This window comes from Oncorhynchus kisutch, linkage group LG25, assembly GCF_002021735.2.
Source record: "Oncorhynchus kisutch isolate 150728-3 linkage group LG25, Okis_V2, whole genome shotgun sequence".
NCBI classification, from domain to species: domain Eukaryota; kingdom Metazoa; phylum Chordata; class Actinopteri; order Salmoniformes; family Salmonidae; genus Oncorhynchus; species Oncorhynchus kisutch.
Window position 1 is genome coordinate 43,430,680 of NC_034198.2, and position 13,746 is coordinate 43,444,425.

Here is a 13,746-nt window from a genome sequence, read left to right on the forward strand (position 1 = left end):
AAGGGAATTGGGTGCCATTTGGGATATAGCCCTAGAATGATCAAAACCAGCAGACGATCCCAGCTTTAGTTCAAAACAAAGAGCTGAAACAACAAGCGAAAAATCTATTCAAAATCAGTGACTATAATATCAAGCTGTTGCTTTTCCCAAAAACAAAACAAATGTTTATTTTACAGAAGAGTCTGGCAGGATTTAATCCGATCTTATTGGTGTAACAGTTTACGTCTACAGAATGCTATCTTTATAGAGTGATTAACAATAATGACTGAAAACAACATGGCTACATTACAAACAGCGAGGACCAGGTAATAACATGGCTACATTACAGACAGGGAGGACCAGGTAATAACATGGCTACATTACAGACAGGGAGGACCAGGTAATAACATGGCTACATTACAGACAGGGAGGACCAGCTAATAACATGTCTACATTACAGACAGGGGGGACCTGGTAATAACATGGCTACATTTCAGACAGGGAGGACCAGGTAATAACATGGCTACAGAACAGACAGGGAGGACCAGGTAATAACATGGCTACAGAACAGACAGGGAGGACCTGGTAATAACATGGCTACATTACAGACAGGGAGCACCAGGTAATAACATGGCTACAGAACAGACAGGGAGGACCAGGTAATAACATGGCTACAGAACAGACAGGGAGGACCAGGTAATAACATGGCTACAGAACAGACAGGGAGGACCAGGTAATAACATGGCTACAGAACAGACAGGGAGGACCAGGTAATAACATGGCTACATTACAGACAGGGAGGACCAGGTAATAACATGGCTACAGAACAGACAGGGAGGACCAGGTAATAACATGGCTACATTACAGACAGGGAGGACCAGGTAATACCATGGCTACAGAACAGACAGGGAGGACCAGGTAATAACATGGATACATTACAGACAGGGAGGACCAGGTAATAACATGTCTACATTACAAACAGGGAGGACCTGGTAATAACATGGCTACAGAACAGACAGGGAGGACCAGGTAATAACATGGCTACATTACAGACAGGGAGGACCAGGTAATAACATGGCTACAGAACAGACAGGGAGGACCAGGTAATAACATGGCTACAGAACAGACAGGGAGGACCAGGTAATAACATATCTACATTACAGACAGGGAGGACCAGGTAATAACATGGCTACAGAACAGACAGGGAGGACCAGGTAATAACATGGCTACATTACAGACAGGGAGGACCAGGTAATAACATGGCTACATTACAGACAGGGAGGACCTGGTAATAACATGGCTACATTACAGACAGGGAGGACCAGGTAATAACATGGCTACAGAACAGACAGGGAGGACCAGGTAATAACATGGCTACATTACAAACAGGGAGGACCAGGTAATAACATGGCTACAGAACAGACAGGGAGGACCAGGTAATAACATGGCTACATTACAAACAGGGAGGACCAGGTAATACCATGGCTACATTACAGACAGGGAGGACCTGGTAATAACATGGCTACATTACAGACAGGGAGGACCAGGTAATAACATGGCTACATTACAGACAGGGAGGACCAGGTAATAACATGGCTACATTACAGACAGGGAGGACCAGGTAATAACATGGCTACATTACAGACAGGGAGGACCAGGTAATAACATGGCTACATTACAGACAGGGAGGACCAGGTAATAACATGGCTACATTACAGACAGGGAGGACCTGGTAATAACATGGCTACATTACAAACAGGGAGGACCAGGTAATAACATGGCTACAGAACAGACAGGGAGGACCAGGTAATAACATGGCTACATTACAGACAGGGAGGACCTGGTAATAACATGGCTACAGAACAGACAGGGAGGACCAGGTAATAACATGGCTACATTACAGACAGGGAGGACCTGGTAATAACATGGCTACAGAACAGACAGGGAGGACCAGGTAATAACATGGCTACATTACAGACAGGGAGGACCAGGTAATAACATGGCTACAGAACAGACAGGGAGGACCAGGTAATAACATGGCTACAGAACAGACAGGGAGGACCAGGTAATACCATGGCTACAGAACAGACAGGGAGGCCCAGGTAATAACATGGCTACATTAGAGACAGGGAGGACCAGGTAATAACATGGCTACATTACAGACAGGGAGGACCAGGTAATAACATGGCTACAGAACAGACAGGGAGGACCAGGTAATAACATGGCTACAGAACAGACAGGGAGGACCAGGTAATAACATGGCTACATTACAGACAGGGAGGACCAGGTAATAACATGGCTACAGAACAGACAGGGAGGACCAGGTAATAACATGGCTACAGTACAGACAGGGAGGACCAGGTAATAACATGGCTACATTACAGACAGGGAGGACCAGGTAATAACATGGCTACAGTACAGACAGGGAGGACCAGGTAATAACATGGCTACAGTACAGACAGGGTGGACCAGGTAATAACATGGCTACATTACAGACAGGGAGGACCAGGTAATAACATGGCTACATTACAGACAGGGAGGACCAGGTAATAACATGGCTACATTACAGACAGGGAGGACCAGGTAATAACATGGCTAAAGTACAGACAGGGAGGACCAGGTAATAACATGGCCACAGTACAGACAGGGAGGACCAGGTAATAACATGGCTACAGTACAGACAGGGAGGACCAGGTAATAACATGGCTACATTACAGACAGGGAGGACCAGGTAATGACATGGCTACATTACAGACAGGGAGGACCAGGTAATACCATGGCTACAGAACAGACAGGGAGGACCAGGTAATAACATGGCTACATTACAGACAGGGAGGACCAGGTAATAACATGGCTACATTACAGACAGGGAGGACCAGGTAATAACATGGCTACATTACAGACAGGGAGCACCAGGTAATAACATGGCTACAGAACAGACAGGGAGGACCAGGTAATAACATGGCTACAGAACAGACAGGGAGGACCAGGTAATAACATGGCTACATTACAGACAGGGAGGACCAGGTAATAACATGGCTACATTACAGACAGGGAGGACCAGGTAATAACATGGCTACATTACAGACAGGGAGGACCTGGTAATAACATGGCTACATTACAGACAGGGAAGACCAGGTAATAACATGGCTACAGTACAGACAGGGAGGACCAGGTAATAATATGGCTACATTACAGACAGGGAGGACCAGGTAATAACATGGCTACAGAACAGACAGGGAGGACCAGGTAATAACATGAGCTACAGAACAGACAGGGAGGACCAGGTAATAACATGGCCACAGTACAGACAGGGAGGACCAGGTAATAACATGGCTACATTACAAACAGGGAGGACCAGGTAATAACATGGCTACATTACAGACAGGGAGGACCAGGTAATAACATGGCTACATTACAGACAGGGAGGACCTGGTAATAACATGGCTACATTACAGACAGGGAGGACCAGGTAATGACATGGCTACAGAACAGACAGGGAGGACCAGGTAATAACATGGCTACAGAACAGACAGGGAGGACCAGGTAATAACATGGCTACAGAACAGACAGGGAGGACCTGATAATAACATGGCTACAGAACAGACAGGGAGGACCAGGTAATAACATGGCTACAGAACAGACAGGGAGGACCAGGTAATAACATGGCTACAGTACAGACAGGGAGGACCATGTAATTATAATAAATACATATTTCACCTTTATTTAACCAGGTGGCCATTTGAGAACAAGTTCTCATTTATAACTGTGACCTGGCCAAGATAAAGCAAAGCAGTGTGACAAAAACAACAGAGTTACACATAAACAAACGTACAGTCAATAACACAATAGAAAAATCTATCTACAGTGTGTGCAAATGTAGTAAGATTAGGAAGGTAAGGCAATAAATAGGCCATAGTGGCAAAATAATTACAATTTAGCAATTAAACACTGGAGTGATAGATGTGCAGATGATGACTTGCAAGTAGAGATACTGGGGTGCAAAAGAGCAAAAATAAATAGCTATATGGGGATGAGGTAGGTAGTTGGTTGGATGGGCTATTTACACTTGGGCTATGTACAGGTGCAGTGATCTGTGAGCTGCTGTGAAAGCTGATGCTTAAAGTTGGAGAGGGAGAGATGTGTCTCCAGCTTCAGTGATTTTTGCAATTCGTTCCAGTCGATGGCAGCAGAGAACTGGAAGGAAAGGCGGCCAAAGGAGGAGTTGGCTTTGGGGATGACCAGTTAAATATATCTGCTGGAGCGCGTGCTACGGGTGGGTGCTGCTATGGTGACCAGTGAGGTGAGATAAGGCGGGGCTTTACCTAGCAAATACTTATATGTGACCTGGAGCCAGTGGGTATGGCGACGAATATGAAGTCAGGGTCAGCCAACGAGAGCCAGCCAACGAGAGCGTACAGGTCACAGTGGTGGGTAGTATGTGGGGCTTTGGTGACAAAACGGATGGCACTGTGTTAGCAAACTAGATGCAGTCTAAGTAGAATGTTGGAGGCTATTTTGTAAATGACATCGCCGAAGTCAAGGATCGGTAGGATGATCAGTATTATGAGGGCATGTTAGGCAGCATGAGTGAAAGAGGCTTTGTTGCGAAATAGGAAGCCGAGTCTAGATTAAATTTTGGATTGGAGATGCTTAATGTGAGTCTGGAAGGAGAGTTTACAGTCTAACCAGACACCTAGGTATTTGTAGTTGTCCACATGTTCTAAGTCAGAACCGTCCAGAGTAGTGATGCTAGTCAGGCGGGGGCAACGATCGGTTGAAGAGCATGCATTTAGCTTTACTTGCATTTAAAAACAGATGGAGGCCACAGAAGTAGTGTTGTATGGCATTGAAGCCTGTCTGGAGGTTTGTTAACAGTGTCCAAAGAAGGGCCAGATGTGTACAGAAGGGTGTTGTCTGCGTAGAGGTGGATCAGAGAAACACCAGCAGCAAGAGCAACATTATTGATATATACAGAGAAGTGGGTTATATCTGTTCTTATGCTTATTGCAGATGGTGAGGAAAGCACTTTTAAAGAACAGCCAGGCATCCTCTACTAACGGGATGAGGTCAATATCCTTCCAGGATACCCGGGTAAGGTCGATTATAAAGGCCTGCTCACAGAAGTGTTTTAGGGAGCGTTTGACAGTGATGAGGGGTGGTCATTTGACCGCAGACCCATTATGGATGCAGGCAATGAGGCAGTGATCGCTGAGATCCTGGTTGAAGACAGCAGAGGTGTATTTAGAGGGCAGGTTGGTCAGGATGATATCTATGGATTTAGGGTTGTACCTGGTAGGTTCCTTGTTTGTTAGGATTATTTTGCTCTTCACTCGCAGTCACTTAGTAGCCTACTCCCGACCGGTCAGGTTGTACAGCTCCATATCTTCCTAGCGGAAACCCTGAGGGTTTAGTTTTTCTTGGAATAGAAACACCATAATATTAATCACATTAATGAAGCTACATTACTTCAAATCCCATATACTATGTTCTTACAAACAAAGCTTTTAAATTCTCTACTACAGCCACTATTAAAAACAGTCAAATGCTTCCTAAAGCTGCCCTCTGGTGGTCAAACTAGCATTAATGGCAACAATGGCTGACACTTAAATAACGTACCATAGAATTCTGCGGCAGCCCGCAATCTGTGCTGCAGTACGACGCAACTTCTAAAAGAAGAGCCCCTGTAGATGGCTAATGTTTACTAGCGGGCTCATCGTTGCCCATGAAAGGAAGTTAGACTAGCAAGCAAAACATTTTAGCCAGGTAGCCTAGGACAACAAAAACTAACAGTATGACAGAGTCATAGACTGTTTCGTCGACATGAGAGGATGGCTCTACAAACAGGGTGAGTCAACATATGTTTCCAACTTGCACGAATGGATGCACACACAAAACAGCCACAACACATTTAACTTACATCGATTGGACTAAATTGTTCTTGGTATATTTTAGTTGTCACTGTATTAGACTAAGCATAGGTGATTTGACGTTGAAGAGTTAAAGTTAAAATGGTGCTGGAATAGTGGAGGCAGCTCCAGTTCTTTGTGACTTGCAGTATCTCTCTATGGTTCTAAATCATTTGTTGTTTAGGAAACATTAACTGCTGTAGGTTAGAAACTCAGCAAAAAAACAAACGTCCTCACTGTCAACGGCATTTATTTTCAGTAAACTTAACATGTGTAAATATTTGTATGAACATAACAATATTCAACAACTGAGACAAACTGAACAAGTTCCACAGACATGCGACTAACAGAAATTGAATAATATGTCCCTGAACAGGGGGGGGGGGATACTTATGTTAGATACTTGTCATTAGAATGTATCCCTTCAGACTCTGGTGTTGGCAGTTGCACTTCTTCCCTCAGCTGGGGCTCAGTCACTTGGTCCCCAGAGAGGGGAGAGGTCAGGCTTGTCTTTCACATGTCCCTGGTGCTATGCAGAATATCAGAAAGGGAAGAGGACAGGAGGGAACATTGTCTTCATATGTGGAAGTGTCTTTACCTATTCTAAACCATGTGAATGTGTCTTTACCTATTCTTAAACCATGTGCAGGGATGGCGTGATTAATGGGGAACCAATTACTGGTTTCCACAATGTCTGTGTGCCAGTCACTCCCTCCTTTTCTCATTGGGGGAGATGTATGGCAGTGTCTAGAAACCTTGTATGTCCTCTCTGATCTTACACTTATCCTGGGATAGTGTATGACCTAGAGACTCACTCCCCTCAGTGAGCTTGTCCAGGAGTGGGGTCACGAGGTAGGGGGGTTAACTTGAGATGGGAGTATCTAGAGTTGATAATTGATATATGCCATTGGATGAGTTGGTGTTTTTGTACTATGAAGTACCAGGAACGACATTAGAACCTCTTCTGAGGGACCAAACTCAATGATAATTAATAATGAATGTTATCTGGCTAAGGGATACTCCTTTCTCAAGAAAAATTATTTCTTTGTGAACTGTTCCTAAGATCTGTGATTCGTCATGTAAGTTGAGAGGGGTGTATTTTGGCTATAAAAGATCTTTGTACTTATCTGTTGGTACTTCTCAATGGTTCATTAGAGATAGTGCATCATTGAAAGTCAAAAGGCTATTGCAAAGCCTTAATAAAAATATGTAGTTTAAGTATAACTCTGACTGGTGTGTGAAGTTTCTAACTCTCCTTATTTGGTGAAGCAGAAAAATGCCACCACACAATGCAGCTGGTGGCCACATCAGATATTAAGTACTACAGTGCATCTCCTCTTCATGGACTGCACCAGATTTGCCAGTTATTGCTGTGAGATGTTACCCCACTCTTCCACCAAGGCACCTGCAAGTTCCCAGACATTTCTGGGGGGAGGAATGGCCCTAGCCCTCACCCTCCGATCCAACAGGTCCCAGACGTGCTCAATGGGATTGAGATCCAGGCTCTTCGCTGGCAATGGAAGAATCAAATCAAATCAAATCAAATTTATTTATATAGCCCTTCGTACATCAGCTGATATCTCAAAGTGCTGTACAGAAACCCAGCCTAAAACCCCAAACAGCAAGCAATGCAGGTGGAGAAGCACAGTGGCTAGGAAAAACTCCCTAGAAAGGCCAATACCTAGGAAGAAACCTAGAGAGGAACCAGGCTATGTGGGGTGGCCAGTCCTCTTCTGGCTGTGCCGGGTGGAGATTATAACAGAACATGGTCAAGATGTTCAATGTTCATAAATGACCAGCATGGTCGAATAATAATAAGGCAGAACAGTTGAAACTAGAGCAGCAGCACAGTCAGGTGGAAGTTGAAACTGGAGCAGCAGCATGGCCAGGTAGACTGGGGACAGCAAGGAGTCATCATGTCAGGTAGTCCTGGGGCATGGTCCTAGGGCTCAGGTCAGTTGAAACTGGAACAGCAGCATGGCCAGGTGGACTGGGGACAGCAAGGAGTCATCATGTCAGGTAGTCCTGGGGCATGGTCCTAGGGCTCAGGTCCTCCGAGAGAGAGAAAGAAAGAGAGAAGGAGAGAATTAGAGAACGCACACTTAGATTCACACAGGACACCGAATAGGACAGGAGAAGTACTCCAGATATAACAAACTGACCCCAGCCCCCCGACACATAAACTACTGCAGCATAAATACTGGAGGCTGAGACAGGAGGGGTCAGGAGACACTGTGGCCCCATCCGAGGACACCCCCGGACAGGGCCAAACAGGAACACTGCCATTGGATGAGTTGGTGTTTTTGTACTATGAAGTACCAGGAACGACATTAGAACCTCTTCTGAGGGACCAAACTCAATGATAATTAATAATGAATGTTATCTGGCTAAGGGATACTCCTTTCTCAAGAAAAATTATTTCTTTGTGAACTGTTCCTAAGATCTGTGATTCGTCATGTAAGTTGAGAGGGGTGTATTTTGGCTATAAAAGATCTTTGTACTTATCTGTTGGTACTTCTCAATGGTTCATTAGAGATAGTGCATCATTGAAAGTCAAAAGGCTTTCAGAACACTGACATTCCTGTCTTGTGCAGGAAATGACACACAGAACGAGCAGTATGGCTGGTGGCACTGTCATGCTGGAGGGTCATGTCAGGATGAGCCTGGAGGGTCATGTCAGTATGAGCCTGCAGGAAGGGTACCACATGAGGGAGGAGGATGTCTTCCCTGTAACGCACAGCATTGAGATTGCCTGCAATGACAACAAGCTCAGTCCCATGATGCGGTGACAGACCGCCCCAGACCATGACGGACTCTCCACCTCCAAAAATTGATCCTGCTCCAGAGTAAAAACGCTCATTCCTTCGACGATAAAAGCGAATCCGACCATCACCCCTGGTGAGACAAAACCGTGACTGGTCAGTGAAGAGCACTTTTTGCCAGTCATGTCTGGGTTTGTGCCCATAGGCAACATTTGCGGTGATGTCTGGTGAGGACCTGTCATACAACAGGCCTACAAGCCCTCAGTCCAGCCTCTCTCAGCCTATTGCGGACAGTCTGAGCACTGATGAAGGGATTGTGTGTTCCTGGTGTAACTCGGGCTGTAGTTGTTGCCTTCCTGTACCTGTCCCGCAGGTGAGATGTTTGGATGTACCGATCGTGTGCAGGTGTTGTTACACATGGTCTGCCACTGTGAGGACGATCAGCTGTCCATCCCGTCTCCCTGTAGCACTGTCTTAAGCGTCTCACAGTACGGGAATTGCAAATTATTGCCCTGGCCACATCTGCAGTCCTCATGCCTCCTTGCAGCATGACTAAGGAACGTTCACGCAGATGAGCCGGGACCCTGGGCATCTTTCTTTCTGTGTTTTTCAGAGTCAGTAGAAAGGACTCTTTAGTGTCCTAAGTTTTCATAACTGTGACCTTAATTGCCTACTGTCCACAGGTGCATGTTCATTAATTGTTTATGGTTGATTGAATAAGCATGGGAAACAGTGTTTAAACCCATTACATTGAAGATCTGTGAAGTTAATGGATTTTTACAAATTATCTTTGAAAGGCAGGGTCCTGAAAAAGGGATATTTATTTTTTGCTGAATTTCTAACGATTTGTTACATGCAATATGCTTTATGGTCTTCACCGGACAGAAGTTGTCGGTTTTGTGAATAAACAAAAGGTGTGGTTTAATTTATACAGCCACTGTGTGTTCTTGTCTCGACCTTTCCATTATGTTTGTCTCGGGGCGCAGTGGTTAAGGGCGCTGTACTGCAGCGCCAGCTGTGCCACCAGACTCTGGGTTCGTGCCCAGGCTCTGTCGTAACCGGCTGCGACCGGGAGGTCTGTGGGGCGACACACAATTGGCCTAGCGTCGTCCGGGTTAGGGAGGGCTTGGCCGGTAGGGATATCCTTGTCTCATCGCGCACCAGCGACTCCTGTGGCGGGCCGGGCGCAGTGTGCGCTAACCAAGGCATGGTGTTTCCTCTGACACATTGGTGCGGCTGGCTTCCGGGTTGGATGCGCGCTGTGTTAAAGAAGCAGTGCGGCTTGGTTGGGTTGTGTATCTGAGGACGCATGACTTTCAACCTTCGTCTCTCCCCAGCCCGTACGGGAGTTGTTGTGATGAGACAAGATAGTAGCTACTACACAATTGGATACCACAAAATTTGGGAGAAAATAAAAACATTTAAAAAATGTTTGTCTCGACCTTACAGACAGCTATCTTAAGATGAATGCACTGTGTCTTACAAAAAAAAGTATTCAGACCCTTTACTCAGTGCTTTGTTGAAGCACCTTTGGCAGTGATTACAACCTCAAGTTTTCTTGGGTATGACACTACAAGCTTAGCACAAACTTTGATTTGAATGTGGGGAGTTTTTCCCCCATTCTTCTCTGTAGATCCTCCAAAGCTCTCTCAGGTTGGATGGGGAACGTTGCTGCACAGCTATTTTCAGGTCTCTCCAGAGATGTTCGATCGGTTCACGGCAGGGCTCTGGCTAGTCCACTTAAGAACATTCAGAGACTTGTCCCGAAACCAATCCTGTGTTGTATTGGCTGTCTGCTTAGGGTCGTTGTCCTGTTGGAAGTTGAACCTTCGCCCCAGTCTGAGCTCTTTCCCTCGATCCTGACTAGTCTTCCAGTCTCTGCCGCTGAAAAACATCCCCTCAGCATGATGCTGCCACCACCATGTTTCACTGTAGAGATGGTGCCAGGTTTCTTCCAGACATGACGCTTGGTATTCAGGCCAAAGAGTTCAATCTCGGTTTCATCAGACCAGAGAATCTTGTTATCATGGTCAGAGTGCTTTAGCTGCCTTTTGGCAATCTCCAAGCGGGTTGTTATGTGCCTTTTACTGAGGAGTGGCTTCCGCTTGGCCACTCTACCATAAAGTCCTGATTTATGGAGGGCTGCAGAGATGGGAGAACATTCCAGAAGGACAAACATCTCCACAGAGGAACTCTGGAGCTCTGACAGAGACACCATCAGGTTCTTGGTCACATCCCTGACCAAGGCCCTTCTCCCCTAATTGCTCAGTTTGGTCGGGCGGACAGCTCTAGGAAGAGTCTTGGTGGTTACAAACTTCTTCCATTTAAGAAGGATGGAGGCCACTGTGTTCTTGGGGACCTTCAATGCTGCAGAAATTGTTTGGTTCCATTCCCCAGATCTGTGCCTCGACACAATCCCGTCTCTGAGCTCTATGAACAATTCCTTCAACCTCATTGCTTGGTTTTTGCTCTGACATGCACTGTCAACTGTGGGACCTTATATAGACAGGTGTGTGCCTTTCCAAATCATGATCAAACAATTGATTTTTCCACAGGTGGACTCCAATTAAGTTGTAGAAACATCAGGTCTGAATACTTATGTAAATAAGATATTTCATTTTATTATTTTAATAAATGTGCAACCATTTAAAAACCTGTTTTCCAGTTTCAACTGTTCTGCCTTATTATTATTCGACCATGCTGGTCATTTATGAACATTTGAACATCTTGGCCATGTTCTGTTATAATCTCCACCCAGCACAGCCAGAAGAGGACTGGCCACCCCACATAGCCTGGTTCCTCTCTAGGTTTCTTCCTTGGTTTTGCTGGAGGTGCTGTAGACAGATCAACTCTCCAGTAGGGGTGCTGAAGGGCAGCTGTAGACAGATCAACTCTCCTGTAGGGGGTGCTGAAGGGCAGCTGTAGACAGATCAACTCTCCTGTAGGGGGTGCTGAAGGGCAGCTGTAGACAGATCAACTCTCCAGTAGGTGCTGCTGCCCAGACTAATTTTTATTTTTTTAATGGAAAAAACATTGAAGATCTGCTGTTGTTTTCTATTCTGGTTATAGCCAGTTTGCGCTGTTCTGGGAAGGAAGTAGTACACAGCGTTGTACGAGATCTTCAGTTTATTGGCAATTTCTCACATGGAATAGCCTTCATTTCTCAGAACAAGAATTGACTGACAAGTTTCGGAAGAAAGGTCTTTGTTTCTTGCCATTTTGAGCCTGTAATCAAACCCACAAATGCTGATGCTCCAGATACTCAATTAGTCTAAAGAAGGCTAGTTTTATTGCTTCTTTAAAAAGCACAACAGTTTTCAGCAGTGCTAACATAATTGCAAAAGGGTTTTCTAATGATCAATTAGCCTTTTAAAATTATAAACTTGGATTAGCTAACACAACGTGCCATTGGAACAAATTTTTTTGCTTTTCTTTAAAAAACAAGGACATTTCTAAGTGACACCAAACTTTTGAACGGTAGTGTAGCTTCAAGGCTTCAGTGCACTGACGACTGATCTGAAAGTGAGAGCGACCTCACTTGTCAAGAATTTTCCAATCAAAATCAGTAAATCTGTGATCTGAACATGAGCTGACAAAGTTTTAAAAATGCACACCACTCCCACCAGCTGAATACTGCCTGGTGAGGGACTGAAAAACAGCCTGTATTCTCAAAGTAAATGAACACTGCATAGTACCCCTTCTCTCACATTTATATGACATGTTGCTAACCAGACAAGAGCATGCCAGCCAAAGTTAATCTGTTCTTGTTGTCGTCCTCTTCAAGCCTTGGAACTCGCGAGCCGACATTTACACTGGAAACCATCATTTTTGTATTTAACAGAGAACATTTACTTCACCTCAATTCACACTAAATCCTATCCTCCGATAGTTTCCACCTAACGTTAGCTATCTTGAGTTTCCATTCTAAAACGCTCATGCAGTTCGCACACTTCTGCCTTGTTACTTTAGCTAAGTCAGAGACAGTACTGAGTTTAGTTAGCTAGCCAGCGATACTGGACTGAGGTACAGTTGGTTTTCTATTCACACCTTCATCAGACACGCACCAAAAGCCATTTAAAAATGTAAAAATAAACTAATTCACTGTTTGTCACAGATTCATCAAACTAGGTTTATTTATTCTATAAATGTCGAGCATAATTTTACAACCTTTGTTTTGAGGAAGAATTCCAGTTGACTTGATAGAAATATAACATTTATAAAATGCCATTTAAAGCTAGGGTAAAATCAATAACATTTTCAGTGATTATGTCATAATCATCAAACTAGGTATGATTTATTCAATAAATGTATAGTATACTTTCACAAACTTTTCTTTGAGTAGAAATTCCAGTTTTGATTTGATATAAATACATCAAATCTAAAATATTGCATTTAAAGATGAATACGAACTAATTCAGTGATTGTCGCAGAAAGAAAAGTTAATATACATTTATTTGCAATAACTTTAAAGAAATGTTAATTTTATGTGCAATTTGTTCTAAATGAAGTGAGACAATGTGTACATAAAGTTGGTTACCGTCTTAAACATTGATTTGGCATACAATTTGCATTTTTAGTGCAACAGTTCCACAATTTAATGTAGTTACAAGGCACAACAGTCATGTATTTACATGTCTCTAATTTAACAGCAAAGAGGCCCCTTCCAATCATTTTCTATTTTGGCTTTGATGAGGTCCCTCTGTCATCCCCAGACAAGCTGAATGGTACCGTCTCTGGCACACAGAGCATTCTATCTGCAGCTTTGATGAGGTCCCTCTGTCATCCCCAGACAAGCTGACTGGTACCGTCTCTGGCACACAGAGCATTCTATCTGCAGCTTTGATGAGGTCCCTCTGTCATCCCCAGACAAGCTGAATGGTACCGTCTCTGGCACACAGAGCATTCTATCTGCAGCTTTGATGAGGTCCCTCTGTCATCCCCAGACAAGCTGACTGGTACCGTCTCTGGCACACAGAGCATTCTATCTGCAGCTTTGATGAGGTCCCTCTGTCATCCCCAGACAAGCTGACTGGTACCGTCTCTGGCACACAGAGCATTCTATCTGCAGCTTTGATGAGGTCCCTCTGTCATCCCCA